At 41.1% G+C, this 16,092-nt stretch overlaps 1 long non-coding RNA gene across 1 annotated transcript; it reads left to right on the top strand.

Annotated features, from left to right (window-relative positions):
• Window positions 1-101: 101 nt before the first annotated feature.
• Window positions 102-5,645, top strand: LOC133235043 (uncharacterized). Its single transcript, XR_009732425.1, has 3 exons — window positions 102-388; window positions 2,189-2,294; window positions 5,543-5,645. It is a non-coding gene; the product is annotated as an uncharacterized LOC133235043 (long non-coding RNA).
• Window positions 5,646-16,092: the final 10,447 nt, after the last annotated feature.

The following is a 16,092-nucleotide window of genomic DNA, read 5'->3' as shown; positions in this document are numbered from 1 at the left end:
TGCGCCTCACCTTTGCGTCTCATGCAGCCTTACGAACGGACGAGCCATTCTCGCGCGACTTGTACCAAATTCTCAGGAAAGGAAAACTTTCGCGAGACTTGGAACTTGGCGGCTCTTTTTGCAATAGAGAGCCGCGTGGTGGCAAGCGCAGCCCTTTGGGTAAGCGGTGTTCAGCCGCTAAGTCATGTCCCACTCTTTGCGACTCCCATGGACTGTAACCCACCAGGCTCCTCTGTCCATGGGATTCCCCAGGCAAAACTACTGGAATGGGTTGCCATTTCCTCCTCCAGGGGATCTTCCAGACCCAGGGATTGAACCCTCGTCTCTTATGTCTCCTGCATTGGCAGACAGGTTCTTTACCACTAATGCCAACTGGGAAGCCCTTAGGGTAAGGACAACTGCTTTAAAATCTGCTGTGTGTGCATACGTAGTCGGTTGCGTCATTTGTGTCTGACTTTCTGCGACACCGTGGATTGTAACCCACCAGGCTTCTCTGTCCGCTGGATTCTCCAAGCAAGAATACTGGAGTGGGTTGCATGCGCTCCTCCAGGGGATCTTCCCTACCCAGGAATGGAATCTGCATCTGTTCCAGATTGTTTACTGCTGAGCCAACTGGGAAATAAATCTACTAGGGAACTTTTTTTTTTTTTGGTAATGTAGATTAAAAAAAAAAAAAAAGTAGCCTGCCGGGTCCCACTCCAGATGTACAAATCACATTCTCTGAGGCTGGGCAGGGAATATAAGAATGGTTGTGCTGGGGTGGGGTGCTTTTGGGTTAGACGGCGGGCAATTACTGTTTATTCAGCAAAAAGAGTAATTTCTGTTCTTAAGCAGATGTGATAATAAATATATAAGTGATTACATGTATCAGATCACGTACACCTTAAACTTATGAAATGTTACATCTTAATTATATGTCAAACAGCTAAGATACTCTTTATACAATACAAACATGACCATATCACTTTTCTGGTAAATCCTTGAGTGGTTTTCCATGGCTTTTAGGATTGGACTCCAAAAATCCATACCACGTTAGAATGTGGTGGTTAACAGGGGGGCTTTGTACCCAAAGTTTTGGGTCAGCACTCTCTGCTCCATCACTCACTACTGTTCGCCTTAGTTAATAAGGCTCAATGCCCTCATCTAATCTCTCTACATCCTGTATGTTTATGAGGACTGATTAAGATGCGTGAGAAGCACTTAGCAAAGTATCTGGCAGATAGCAAATGCTCTGTAAATGTTAACTGTAGTTATTTTTGGCCACTAGAAGCACCTTTCTGACCCCAGCCTACCTTTCAACTCTCACCTTGCACTGCTGTTTACCTTGTGCTTGATATTCTGGCTTCTTCAATAACCTTTTTTTACTTTAGAACCTTCATATATGATTCTCCCCCTGAATAGAAATCCACCTCCTTTACCCAATTAATATCCTCAGACTTAAGATTTAGCCTCCATTTTTCTTTCTTTGTTTCAGTCCTTGGGTCAGGAAGATCCTCTGGAATAGGAAATGGGAACCCACTCCAGTATTTTTGCCAGGAAAATTACATGGACAGAGAAGCCTGGTGGGCTACAGTCCAGGAGGTTGCAAAGAGTTGGACACCATTGAGCACACACACATTTCTTCGTTTGTGTGCTTTCCTGAGACCTAATAGAAATCATTGTTCCCCTTTACCAGGCTTGTGCAACCATCCTGCAGCTGCTGTGAGCGATGACCCTGTTCTCCAGGGAACTGACTTAAAGAAGTGGTTCTTAAATATTATTATGAATCACAGTCACCTGGAGGGTTAGTGGACCCTCTGAGTTCTGCACCCCCATTTCCAGAGTTTCTGATTCAGTAGGTCTGAGGAGCTCCCTGAGAATTGACAGGTCTAACAAATTCCCACATGATGGATCATCAAATCATGATGACCATGGATCGCCCTTTCCCTGAGTTAAATTCTCCTTGCCTGAGAGTTACAACAAACCCTGCACATCTCTCCTCCACATCAGAGACTATGACTCACTGACAGAGGGGCAAAAAAAAAAAAAAAAAAAAGGTTTCCTGACAACACGGTGCGACCATCTCTGGGGTATTTAACTCATCCTCCATAGCCCCTGTGGGATCAAGCCGAGGCCTCTGCTTTGCTCAGCTCCTTTCTTTGCCCCACCCTGCTCCCCCCACTTCCATTTTCACTTCCATTTTCCTCAGAGCACTTCTTCAATAAACCATGTACACAAGAATCCTGTCTCGGCCTCCGTTTCTGAGGAGCTCAGAGGAAAACATACATACGCAGAAATGCACTGTGGAAATACAGGTGAGTATAAAGAGCAAAATTGATTAAGAAAGGAATGCGAATTTCCTCAGAAGAGGATTTGCCAGAGCTTTCTGAGATGAAGTATATTTTCCCTTGAAAGCCTGAGCATAGGAAAGGATGCATCCCATAAAAATCTTAAAAGTTTATCAGCATCATTTTTAACAAGCCTCAAAAGCCCAGTTGTACCTGAGGCCCGTGAGTACTCAGATTTGCCCTATCTCTGAGGCGCTAGGTTGTCATTTCATATAATGAGACGATCTGTACTTTCCAGGACCTAAAACAGGGAGGCTCTATAAATTCTGCACCAGGCAGAGTGTGGAAGTAGCTTTTAATGGCCCCAACAACTACCATTTCACTGTCTGGGATCTGCCGATATGAGATAATGTTGATAAACTGCACTGCTTTCTGCCAGCAATAAAACGAGAGAGCAAACAGAGTTTAAGGGCTGCAGCTAACTTTCTGTTACAAGCAAGGCCAGAGGGCAGGGAGGTGGATGGCTGAGGAGGCCTCAGTGTCTATTGTTTAGAAATGGGCTCTGTGGTCCCACAGGGCCAACACTCTGGAATCTGTGTCATCTTTGTAAATCAGAATAAATGGGCTCAGCCATCTTCCTTGAGCAGGTGTCAGTGCCCTCCTTCCCAGGCTGGCATGCCTACAGTAGAGGCTGCAACCATCTGGATTGCTGTCAGGAAATCACTGTGATGCTGAGTCTGGACCACAGGGCAATTAGCAGGGCTCTCCACAGGAGCTTTGTGTATGCTGGAGTCCTCCTCACCAGTCCATTCCTCATGCCTGGCGTGACAATATCCACGTGGCTATAATAATAATGAAAGTGTGGACTGAGCGGGCCATCTGGTAGGTTGGTAAAAATAACAAGAAGCTCTCTGCATGGGGAACAGCCCCTGATCACAAGTCAAAAGAGATGGAGTTTATGGGAGAATGGATACATGCATATGTATGGCTGAGTCCCTGTGCTGTCCTCCTGAAACTATTATGACATTATTAATCAGTCATACACCAATATAAAATAAAAAGCTTAAGCTTTTTTTTAATAATCCAAAATAAAAATTGTTTTAAAAAAGAGAGAGAGAGAGAGATGTACCTGGTGCTGAGTGTAGATGGATGTATCTCCAGATTTATACATTTTTAACAATAGGGGGCGTAAGGTGTCTATGTTGTCTGTGGTTTTTAGTTTGCTTGCTAAAACCCTGATCCCTTTCCTGGTTTCACCAGTTAATTCTACCAGCGAGATCTGCAGCTGGGTGCTGTTAACCAGTACCTTTACTAGTCCTTGAATAAGTTCAATAAAGATAACTCTGGCTGACAAAATCACAAGAGATTTCATGGCTATGATAGTTTCCACAGTACTGTGAGAGAGAGTGAAGGCAGGATTCAAGTTTATCTTTTCATAAAGGTCCTGAGCAAAGGTACAAGGAAAGGAAATACCCTTTCCCTTCCTCTGAAGCATTTCACAATTCCTTCCCAATTTCATTGTTTTCTGAAAATAAGAAAAACCTTCATGTTCTGCATGACAACTGGAGGAGGGACTTTTATCTGGAAGTTGATGGAACCCAACTTTTCACTGCAGCCTTTCTTCTCAAAGATATTTGTTCAGAGGGATTTCCTGCTTCTATCTTCTAAGTGCAACATCTATACCATCAAATACCCCAAATTATATTAATCTTACATCAACATTGGGCAAAAGAAACATAATTCCACACAATGGAAATGTTATCACTGAGTCAGAGATGTAGAGTAGAACGTAGTTACTCTACTAAGTCCTGGAGACTTTTGACTGCTACTTGAATATTGAATTCAGAAAATCCTCCGGAAACATGCAAGAAGGCATAAGAGGCCCATCTCAAAAAAAAAGTGTCATATGTAATAAGTGTCTATTATTTTAACCTGTTAACAGCTGATATGCAATAGAATCTTGGGAAAAGATACATAATATGAAAAACAGTTGTTCTTCTCTTTTCATGTTATTATGTAAATTACCAATACTTTTTGTAAAGGATGTAACATTTAATATCATGGGATCAAGCTCTAATTATAGCTCCATCAAGTATGGAATCATTAGTTTACTGAGATCTGTTTCAAAAAAAAAAAAAAATCCACTAAAGTCTTTTTGTAAAAGACAGTTTTGTCCCAGGACTACTTTATGACCCAGAGGAAAAAAAAAAAACAGAAGCTCCTCATCTTAAACTGTAGTTGTTTTCCTTCCCCACCTACCTCTTCAAAAATCAAACCCCAATCTTTTTTTTTTCTAGCTGGCAGGACAGAGACCCCAGAGATAGCATGGCAATTCTGAGCATCCTTCTGGTTCTCAGGGGCAGATAGATAAGCAGAGCTGGAATGCTCAGCTATGAGGATGCTGAGGAGGAAGTGAACCATGAAGCTCGTGTCTGGAGTGACTTACTGAGAATGTTATCCCCTCAAGTAGACCACTCTGGCTTTCCAGGTGGCGCTAGAGGTGAAGAACCTGTCTGCCAATGCAGGAGACATAAGAGACTCAAGTTCGATCCCTGGATCAGGATTATCCCCTGGAGGAGGGCATGGCAACCTACTCCAGTATTCTGGCCTGGAGAATCCCATGGACAGAGGAGCCTGGAGGGTTGCAGTCCATAGGGTGGCACAGAGTTGGACACGACTGCAGCGACTTAGCAGGCATGCAGACAACTCTGACCCTATGATCTTACTAAAGACAGGGCTGTCAGCACCAACTCTCCACCTGTCTCTCTCCTCCTGTTTTATTTTTTCCACTCTTTGGATCCTTATATTCATGTCTTTACTTCATATTATAGGTAACTTTTTCTCAGGGCACTCTCTCAGTGCCCTGGTTATGATTAAAATGTTTACTATGTTTATATAGTAATTTTTCTATCATCATTTTATGCAGTTTATAGAGGCTGACTTGTGTTTTATATATAGTATAAATGTTATATATTTGCTATCAGCCCAACAAATTACATTCTAATTTTAAAAATTTACACACAGCAATGCAGAATAATAAACAATCATTTCCTGCCCTCTAAATGGGAAGTGGAGTCATTATATAAAGTCACGTAAAAAAGAGGAGAGGCTTCTAGAATGTCAAAGATTTTCACTAAGTGACTTCCCTGAAACAAGTATATATGCCATGTAGAAGAATATGTACTTTCCTTTGGGGAGTCTAGTTTGGTTATTTTTCTCTAAATGATTTGTGTTTCATGTTGTTTTTATCCTAAGGAAGTGCCTTTTCTTTTCAGAAATGGCTCTTTGTCCAAGGAGAAACACTTTCCTTCCCATGTCTGTTAATGGAAGATCTTGCCGTCAGCTTGGAAACCGCCAAGCAGGTGGTGATTTGTGGAGGGCAAGGTAAATGTTCGTCATCCACATCCCTTCCCTGCCTCTGAGTGGGGCTAGTGGAAAAGACCTGCCATTGTTTTCATCATTTGCAAGGTTCTCTTTATTGGAAAATAGAGAGCTGGTAGGATTTGTGTTGGAGGTGATTCTTCTTTCTTGAGAGGATGATAGCATGCCTAAAATTATGGAAGCATAAAAGCTGCAGGTTTTCTATAATGGGCACTGCTCAGTATTATTAATAACTGTGCACAAGGCACTTTTATGTTGGCAAGTGGCTTCAATCATTTTTATCACGTAATAGCTGCAGAGGTTCAGTGAGCTCTTCAATCTCTTCACAAGATTGGGTTCCAGGAACATGTAGGGTTTTAAGGCTGGAAGGAAATTCCCAAGGCTCATTCAAGAAATATTTTTGAATTATTAATTCAAGAAATGTTTTATATGCACACGCACACACACACACACACACACACACACACACACGCATCAGTATTTACCAGTAGGGTTATGCCAGTGAAGTAAATGCACTCCCTGCCTTGTCTAATTTAATCCTTGCAATAACCTTATGAGGAAAATACCATTGCTGCTGCTGCTGCTGCTAAGTCGCTTCAGTTGTGTCGGACTCTGTGCAACCCCATAGATGGCAGCCCACCAGACTCCCCCGTCCCTGGGATTCTCCAGGCAAGAACACTGGAGTGGGTTGCCATTTCCTTCTCCAATGCACGAAAGTGAAAAGTGAAAGTGAAGTCGCTCAGTCATGTCCGACTCTTAGCGACCCCATGGACTGCAGCCTACCAGACTCCTCCGCCCATGGGATTTTCCAGGCAAGAGTACTGTCACAGATGAGAAAAATGAAGTTTAAAGTAAAGTTAAGGAAGGGACTTCCCTGGTGGTCCAGTGGCTAAGACTCCGTGATCCCAATGCAGGGGGCCCGGGTTTGATTCCTGGTCAGGGAACGAGATCCCACATACTGCAACTAAAGATCCTGCATGCTGCAACTAAGACCTGCTGCAGCCAAATAAATAAATTTTAAAAAAGAAGGAATCTATTGCAAAGATAATAAGTAGCAGAGCCTGGACTCAAATCTAGGTGTCTTATTTCAAACCTCACAATCTTACGCTAGATCTGTCCAATGAGAGACCATGTATGACCGCCCAGAGGGTGCTCTGGGCCCTACCACACAACCCCTTGCCCATATGATCCTTGACCCAGACCCCAGAAACTCCCCTAGGGTAGGAAACAGAAACGGCCTCATGTCAACTTTAGCTACAGACAATGACCCACAAGTCCTCTCCAGGCTGCTCCCCCTGCCACTGCATACTCAGTCAGGCAGAGACTATGCATTCCAGAAAATAAAAATCAAAAGGAAAGAGAGAAATCAATAAAGACATAAATCAATAAATCAGAAAACCAAAAGAAGACAAACTGAGTATTTAATTCAAGAGCTGGTCTTGGGAAACACTGATGAACAGACAAACCTCTTGCAATGTTGAAGAAGAAGAAATTATTAGGAGAGAGAAATAGGATATAGCCCAGATTCAGAGGGGATTAAGCAGCTAATTATATATTTAAAAAGCTATGTGTGACTCATTAATGCCTTTTTAAAATCTCACCGAAATTGTTGGTATCTGGGCTAATACAAATTGAATATAAAAAAAGACAGAAGAGGCAGAGAGCCTTGAAAACCAAACACATATGGGAGAAGCAGAAAGGGATTTCAAAGAATTAAGGGTTCAAGAGGCATTAGGTTGTCACTAATTTTACTGGCAAATTTTATGATGCTTTAAAAATATAATACATTCTTGAGATTTCCCTGGTCGTCCAGTGGTTAAGACTCTTGCTCCCAATGCAGGGGGCACAGACTGAATCCATAATCCGGGAAGTAAGATCCTACATGTTGTGTAGGATGGGCAATAAAATTAATAAAATATAACACATTCTTAATTTGTGTGTTTCTTTGAGTGTGCCTATGTGTACGTGTTTGCATCTCTGTTGAGTACTTATTACTTGACACAAACCCTGGTAAGTACTTGGTACCAACTATTATTTAACATTCACAATCTTATGAAGTAGGTACCATTCTTATTCCTTTTCTTAAGGCAATGGCACCCCACTCCAGTACTCTTGCCTGGAAAATCCCATGGATGGAGGAGCCTAGTAGGCTGCAGTCCATGGGGTCGCTAAGAGTCAGACACGACTGAGCGACTTCACTTTCACTTTTCACTTTCGTGCATTGGAGAAGGAAATGGCAACCCACTCCAGTGTTCTTGCCTGGAGAATCCCAGGGACGGGGGAGCCTGGTGGGCTGCCGTCTATGGGGTCGCACAGAGTTGGACACGACTGAAGTGACTTAGCAGCAGCAGCAGCAGCAAGTAATGAAACTGGATTTCTAACCCAAATAGTTCACACTTCAGGGCTTAGATTCTTTTTAAAAAAATTTTATTGAGATACACCTGGCATATAATGCTGTATTACATGATTTATATATGTGTATATTGCAAAATGATTGCCAAAATAAGTTTAGTTAACATCCATCACCACACATAGTTACAAGTTTTTTTCTTGTTACAAGAATTTTTTAAGATCCACTCTCTTAGCAACTTTTAAATATACAGTATTGTTAACTAAAGTCACTATGCTGTATGTTACATCCTGAGGACTTAATTATCATATCACTGGAAGTTTAAACCCTTTGGCCATTTTTATCCATTTTGTCTACCCCTATTTCATACATCTGGTAACCACCCATATCTTCTCTAAATCTATCAGTTTGGGTGTTTACTAGATTCCACATATATGTGAGATCACATAATATTTTTCTTTATTGGTCTGAGTTATTCCATTTCAAATACTGCCTTCAAAGTCTATCCATATTGTTGCAAATGACAGGACTTTTGTTTTCTTCTAGAGTTGGACTGTGAAGAAAGCTGAGCGCCGAAGAATTGATGCTTTTGAACTGTGGTGTTGGAGAAGACTCTTGAGAGTCCCTTGGACTGCAAGGAGATCCAGCCAGTGCATTCTGAAGGAGATCAGCCCTGGGATTTCTTTGGAGGAAATGATGCTGAAGCTGAAACTCCAGTACTTTGGCCACCTCATGCGAAGAGTTGACTCATTGGAAAAGACTCTGATCCTGGGAGGGATAGGGGGCAGGAGGAGAAGGGGACGACAGAGGATGAGATGGCTGGATGGCATCACTGACTCGATGGACGTGAGTCTGAGTGAACTCCGGGAGTTGGTGATGGATGGGAAGGCCTGGCGTGCTGTGATTCATGGGGTCACAAAGAGTCGGACATGACTGAGCGACTGAACTGAACTGAACTGAGTGTCTGAATAATATTCCAAGTTTTCTTTATTCATTCATTTCTTGCGTACTTTAGGTTTTATCCATGTCTTGGCTATTGTAAATAATGCTGCAATAAACATAGGGGTGCAGATATCATTTCAAGATAGTGACTTCTATTCCTTCAGATAAATATTAATACCAGAAGTGGGTTTGCCAAATCATGTGGTAACTCTATTTTTATTTTTGAGGGGAAACTTCAAACTATTTTTTATCATGGCTGCACCAATTTATGTTCCCAACAATAGTGCCCAAGTGTTCCCCTTTCCCCTCATCCTTGACAACACTTGTTATTTCTTGTCTTTCTCCTAATAGACATTCTAACAGGTGACAGCTTATTGTGGTTTTGATTTGCATTTCCCTAATGAGTGTTGTTGTTGGGTTGCTAAGTTGTGTCTGACTCTTCTGCAACCCCATGGACTGGACTCCAAGGATGCCAGGCTCCTTCTGTTCGTGGGATTTCCCAAGCATGAATACGGGATGGGTTTCCGTTTCCTCCTCCAGGGCATGTTCCTGACCCAGGAATCAAACCCACGTCTCCTGCATTGGCAAGCGGATTCTTTACCACCGAGCCACCAGGGAAGCCCCAGTGATTAGTTATGCTGAGCACATTTTCAGGTACCTGTTGACCATTTTGTATGTCTTTCTTCTTTGGAAAAATATCTGTTCAGCTCCTCTGCCGTTTTTAAAATTGGATTGTTTGGGTTTTTTTTTTCCCTATTGATTCTAAGTTCTTTATTTTTGGCTGTGCTGGGTCTTCACTGCTGCATGTGGGCTTTCTTTAGTCATGGTGAGCAGGGACTACTCTTCATTGCAGTGCACAGGCTTCTAATTGCGGTGGCTTCTCTTTTGTGGAGCCCAGGCTGTAGGCACATGAAGCTCAGCAGTGGCAGTGCACGGGCTCAGTGGTGGTGGTACAGTGGCTTCGTTGCTCTGCAGCATGTGGAATCTTCCTGGACCAGGGACTGAACCCGTGTTCCCTGCATTGCAAGGATTCTTAACCGCTGCACCACCAGGCAAGTCCTCACATGAGTTCTTTATATATATTGGGTATTAACCCCTCATCAGATATGATTTACAAATATTTTCTCCCATCCTATAGGTTGCCATTTCATTTTGTTGATGATTTCCCTTGTGGTACAGAAGTTTTTTAGTCTGATGTAGACCCATTTGTTTATTTTTGCTTTTATTTTGTTTTTGCTGCCTTTGCAAGTGGTGTCAAATTAAAAAATATCATTGCCGTGATTGATATCAGGTACCTTACCCCTATGTTTTCTTCTAGGAGTATGACGATTTCAGATCTTACATTCAAGTCTTTAATCCATTTTAAGTTTATTTTTCTGTATAGTGTAAGATAGTGGTCCAGTTTCACTTTTTTGTACGTGGTTGTGTAGTTTCTCAACCTTTTTTGTCCGTGGATGTGTAGTTTCCCAAGCATTAATCTAAGGGTCTGCTTTAGGCCAGGACTGCTCTGTTCTGATTTGTGGGAGCCTGGACTCTTAATTACTACCTTAAAGTTGCTCCCAGAACATAAACGGCAGCAAAATACAGAATTTCATAAAACAAGCACTGTGTCAATGCAATAATCTTATCAATAATTATACCTAAGAAAAAATATTTGGGCAATTCTCATTTTTCAAACATTAAAACAAAAATCTTAAAATAAGATACTGGTATATCAATTGTTTTAACATGAATAGTATACCATAATCAAGTATGTTTATTTTGGCAATACTGGGAAATATATTACATAATAATTTGAAGGTGAAGAAAATCATATGAATGATATCAATTAATATCAAAAAATTATTTATAAAATGTAAATTCTATTTTGATTTAAAAAATAACACAATTGTAATCTCTGACTCTCAATGGTAAAGTACTAAAATAATTCCATTAAAGGTAAGAACAGAAAAAAATACACTTACTCCTTCAGAAGGCAATGGCATCCCACTCCAGTACTCTTGCCTGGAAGGTCCCACGGACGGAGGAGACTGGTAGGCTGCAGTCCATGGGGTTGCTGGGAGTCAGACACGACTGAATGACTTCACTTTCACTTTTCACTTTCATGCATTGGAGAGGGAAATGGCAACTCACTCCAGTATTCTTGCCTGGAGAATCCCAGGGACGGGGGAGCCTGGTGGGCTGCCGTCTATGGGGTCGCACAGAGTTGGACACGACTGAAGCGACTTAGCAGCAGCAGCAGCAGTCAGTGCAATAAGAAAAAGATATTTAGGTGTTTGGAAGTTGTGATGAAATTTGTTATAATTACCTGCAGATTCTCAATGTGAAAATCCAAGAAAATCAATGTAACATTGATGAGAAATTCAAAGAACAATTCAGTAAGTAAGCTAAATAAAACAGACTATTAAAACAATTCAAGAACTGCTTGGGCTTATTACCCACATTTATTTCAAGGTCATTTTTATTACCAACTTACTAACACTTTGGATATTATTAATTTCACAAGCCTTTTTACATCGAATATGATTTTACTGTTCTTTAAAAATCTTGTTTTAAATCTGTTTTGTATTTTGATTAAAATCTCTTCCCTGGCTATTCTAAATGAACTTGGGCAGAAATAACCATGTGTCCAAATGCCATTTCTTCCTTCTGAACATGTGACAGATATTAATCATCTCTTCCCCAACCCAAATGTGGTCTCCAAATCCATACAGCTATTACTAACTGATTGGCACTGGTTTTGCAATATAAGTGACTTTCCCTCCCCAGTCTAGTAAATTTACTTCAGTCCACCCAGTGGATTTCCACCGGGAAAGGGCCATATAACCTCTAACTTGCTAAAAATTCAACTTTATTGAGTCCTCTCAGAAAGGTCAAGGGCTATAATATGTAATCTATTAGAAAGTAAGCCCTTTTGGAAATGGGATTAGCAGAGCTGGTGACAAATTGATTCAAAGAGAACACCAAACTTTATTTTTGAATTTTCTGTAACCTGTAGCCTTAGAGGGACAAGGTTGACAGTTCTTTTATACTTAGACTGTCAAAGCCATCATTGCACCCAATGTCTGTAGTTCATGGTCGTTTCTGGCTGACAACAATACCGTGAGCTCAAGTCAGCTATTTGGGAAGGTTCAAACTTGATTAAAAATGATTAAAGAAATACCACCTGGGGGGAAAAAAAAGGTGCAGAATTTCATTCACATTTTTTGGAGGGAGTTGGTGTAGGGATATAAGATAATAGTTTGGTTATGATGATAATGCATGCATGTTGAGGAAGATAGAAACACTAACTCATTTTGTTGCAGGAAGAGGCTCAAGAGGGGGCTGTTGTTTAACACTCGGAAATGAACGGTCCAAGGAGACCCATGTGCTGACAAAACAAGAAACTTTAATAGGAAGGGGCACCTGGGTGGAAAGCAACAGGGTAAGTGGATCCAGGAGAACTGCCACTCAGCCTGCAGTCTTCAGTTTTACGGTGATGTGGTTAGTTTCCTGGTTGTCTCTGGCCAGTCATTCTGACCCAGGGTCATTCCTGGTGGTGTGTGCATCACTCAGCCAAGATGGATTCCAGGTAGGAGCATTCTGGGAGGGTAGGATTATGGGTTGAAGTCTCTTCTCCTTTTGATCTTTCCCAGATTCTGTTGTGGTAGCTTGTTCTGCATTCCTCAGTAGGACTTTCTGTGTAAGATTAACTCATGCAAATCGTTACTATTGGGAGGTTTTGGTCAGTGCTTCCCCTAATAATTTTATCTTAGAAAATAAGCATTTAAAAACAAGATATCCTCAAAGAATTATATTAGGCACTGTGGAGTTAAAAATATATTAAAGATGAAATGTATGCAAAGATGTATCAACCTACAGTCTTTCCTTCTAGGAGAATAAATAAACATCTGAAATTGGATTATAGCAACTGCTTGTTAAATCTTGTAAGAGACTTCCCTTTACACTTAAGGAGATGTGAATGCTCTAGCAGACTGATGAATGATTTGGCTCTGCCTTCTTTTCCACACAGACGCCATTCTACTTTTCTAGTCCATTGGTTCACTCAAGACATTTTGACCTCAGGGCACTGCTGCAAAACCCTATGGGGCTCCATTTGCACTGACAACTGCACAGCTTTATATCACATCCTTGAATGACCTTCTTTTAATTCTTGGAAAACTGTCTTTTTTCTGCTTCACAACATTTGCCTATGCTTTTCCTTCTGCTTAGAATGTGGTTCCTTCACACTCCTATTTTTCACTTGACTAATTTCTTTACATCTTGATGTCTGGGCTGACATTTCATTAATACTTCCTCACCAAGGCCAAATGAATTATTTTCACCTCTTCCACTCTGCCCACATAAACAATATGATTTTTCTTTATTTATTGTCTCCTGTACTCCCTGCTTTTGCCTCACAGAACTAGTAAAAATGTATAAGTATATATTTTGAGTTTATTTAATGTAAGTAGGTTGTGTGTTTTTTGAAAGGAAAAATGTTTACTTTTAAAACGTGTTTACTTTGTTTTATAGGCAAATTGGGCTTCCCTGCTGGCTCAGACAATAAAAAATCTGATTTGAACCCAAAAGAACTGGGTTCAATCCCTGGGTTGGGAAGATCCCCTGGACGAGGGCATGGCAACCCACTCCAGTATTCTTGCCTGGAGAATCCCCGTGGACAGAGGGGCCTGGCAGGCTGCAGTCCATGGGGTTGCAAAGAGTTGGACATGACTGAGCAACTAAGCACAGTACATAGACAAGATATCTAGAAAAGTCCTTGTCATTTACTAGGCCCGGACTTAAAATATTAAATGGATAAAAAAAGTGAACAAAGATATATTACCTAAATAAATGAAGAGGAAACATAATCAGTGATGAGCTGGAAATACAGAATAAGATTTACACGAACTTGGAAGAGTGAGAAATCACTGCTAACTGAAATGATGGAAGGGGTTTCACGAATTTGGTGATAACTGTAACGAAAAGGGGCTTTCCCAATGGCTCAGCTGGTAGAGAATCCGCCCTCAATGCAGGAGACACGGGAGACACAGGTTCGATTCCTGGGTTCAGATGATCTCCTAGAGAAGGAAATGGCAACCCACTCCAGTATTGTTGCCCAAAAAATCCTATGACAGACGAGCCTGGCAGGCTACAGTCCAAGGGGTCTCAGAGAGTAAGCACGATAGCACACGTGATTAAAAAACAAGTAGTTGGGAATTCCCTGGTAGTCTAGTAGTTGGGACTCAGGGCTTTCTCTGCCAGAGGCCCAGGTTTGATCCCTGGTTGAGGAACTAAGGTACTGCAAGTCACATAGTGGTACCAGAAAAAAAAAAAATAGTATTGGGATGATGAAATGTATTGAAGTAAGAAGTCTGGAGTTTAAGAGAACTCTGCTGCTGCTGCTGCTAAGTCGCTTCAGTCATGTCCACATCTGTGAGACCCCATACACGGTAGCCCACCAGGCTCCCCCATCCCTGGGATTCTCCAGGCAAGAACACTGGAGTGGGTTTCCATTTCCTTCTCCAATGCATGAAAGTGAAAAGTGAAAGTGAAGTCGCTCAGTTGTGTTCGACTCCTAGCGACCCCATGGACTGCAGCTTACCAGGCTCCTCCGCCCATGGGATTCTCCAGGCAAGAGTACTGGAATGGGGTGCCATTGCCTTCTCTGAAGAGAACTCTACATTTATGCAAATTGTGTGAATCTAGACAAGTCACTTAAGTTACCATAGTTGTTTCCTAGGTGAAACAGAGGCTGTGATGATTAAAGCACATGAGATTACCTTTGAAAACATGCATTGAGTCCCCAGGAAAAAGCAGGTACTTGATAACTATTATCATTATGTTGGCATCATTGGGCTTTCTAGATCAACTAGACAGAATGAATCAAAGAAGAAGGTAGAAAAGTGAAGCATGTGGGAGCTGGGGATTTAGATTAACGGGAACTGGAGTTGACTGAAAGGAAGGAGAAAGAACTATGATTTGTTGTTGGTTACTGGACATGAGTTAATTTGAGAAAAGGTAGATTGAAAATAAATTAGGAATTAATGTTTAAAAAAATCCTGATTTGAAAAAATTGTCTTCAGATATTCCCCACCCCCAACACTGCCATGGTAGGGGGCGGGCAAGGATTAGTGGGGAATCATGAAAGGCTTCTAGTTGAGAAGACAAAATGATCAGAATTAGTTTCAGGAGTGTTGATTTGGTAGCTGGCTTTCGGAGAGCTTAAAGGAGTGAGAAACCACTTTGATTTGCTTTGGCAATAGTGGAAATAAGATGCTAGGGGTGGCATCACTTTGAGGGAATTCAGAGGAGAGAGAGAAACATCTGGAAGCAGTTTGTTGGAATGCTGTTGATTGAATGAATTTTTAAGAAGTAAACGGACCTGAGAATTTGAGGACCTAGAGGCAGGTTGGACTTTCCTTCAGAGCTACATCATACTGGAGAAATTTGACAGTATCAGTTAAAAAATATTAAAAACTTGAGAATTTCTTTTGATGTCTCTATTTTGGGAAATATATGCAAAATAACATTTATATAAGACAACTGGCAGCGATATTCAGATATTTACATATCTGTTAGATAAACAAGTTAATGCTGAAAGCAGGAGAAAAATGAGATGTCCACATGTCCATCATAATACTACCTTCCTCTCCCACACAGATTCACTTTTATATGTCTATGTACAGTATCTGTTAGTCTGTATCTATAATTCTATGTGTCTATATTTTATCAATATTTTAAATATATTTTTACAGCTGCTCTTGGAGTTTAATTAAGATAATCTATAGCACTAATTGGATTGTACTTTTAACCAAACCAATTTATTTCTATATATCTGTAGACTTAAAAACCTGATAGAACATCCTCTAAGACAGGATCCACGGCTGAATCCCATTAGCTCTCAACGCTAGCATCACACTCAGCAGATACCCAGATAAAAGTGAATGAGCATCTGTAGAATAAGTAAATAAATTAGTAAATAAAGCTCTGATACTTTAATCCCAAATCTCAGATTTCATTGTGAATAAGTAATTCAAAATATGGGGAAGAGAACTTACGAATTTTAGAATTTTGCTGCTAAGTAACTTCAGTCGTGTCCGACTCTGTGCGACCCCATAGATGGCAGCTCACCAGGCTCCACCGTCCCTGGGATTCTCCAGGCAAGCACAC

This window comes from Bos javanicus, chromosome 22 (genome assembly GCF_032452875.1).
Source record: "Bos javanicus breed banteng chromosome 22, ARS-OSU_banteng_1.0, whole genome shotgun sequence".
Lineage (NCBI taxonomy): Eukaryota > Metazoa > Chordata > Mammalia > Artiodactyla > Bovidae > Bos > Bos javanicus.
This window is presented reverse-complemented; position numbering and strand designations above follow the sequence as displayed.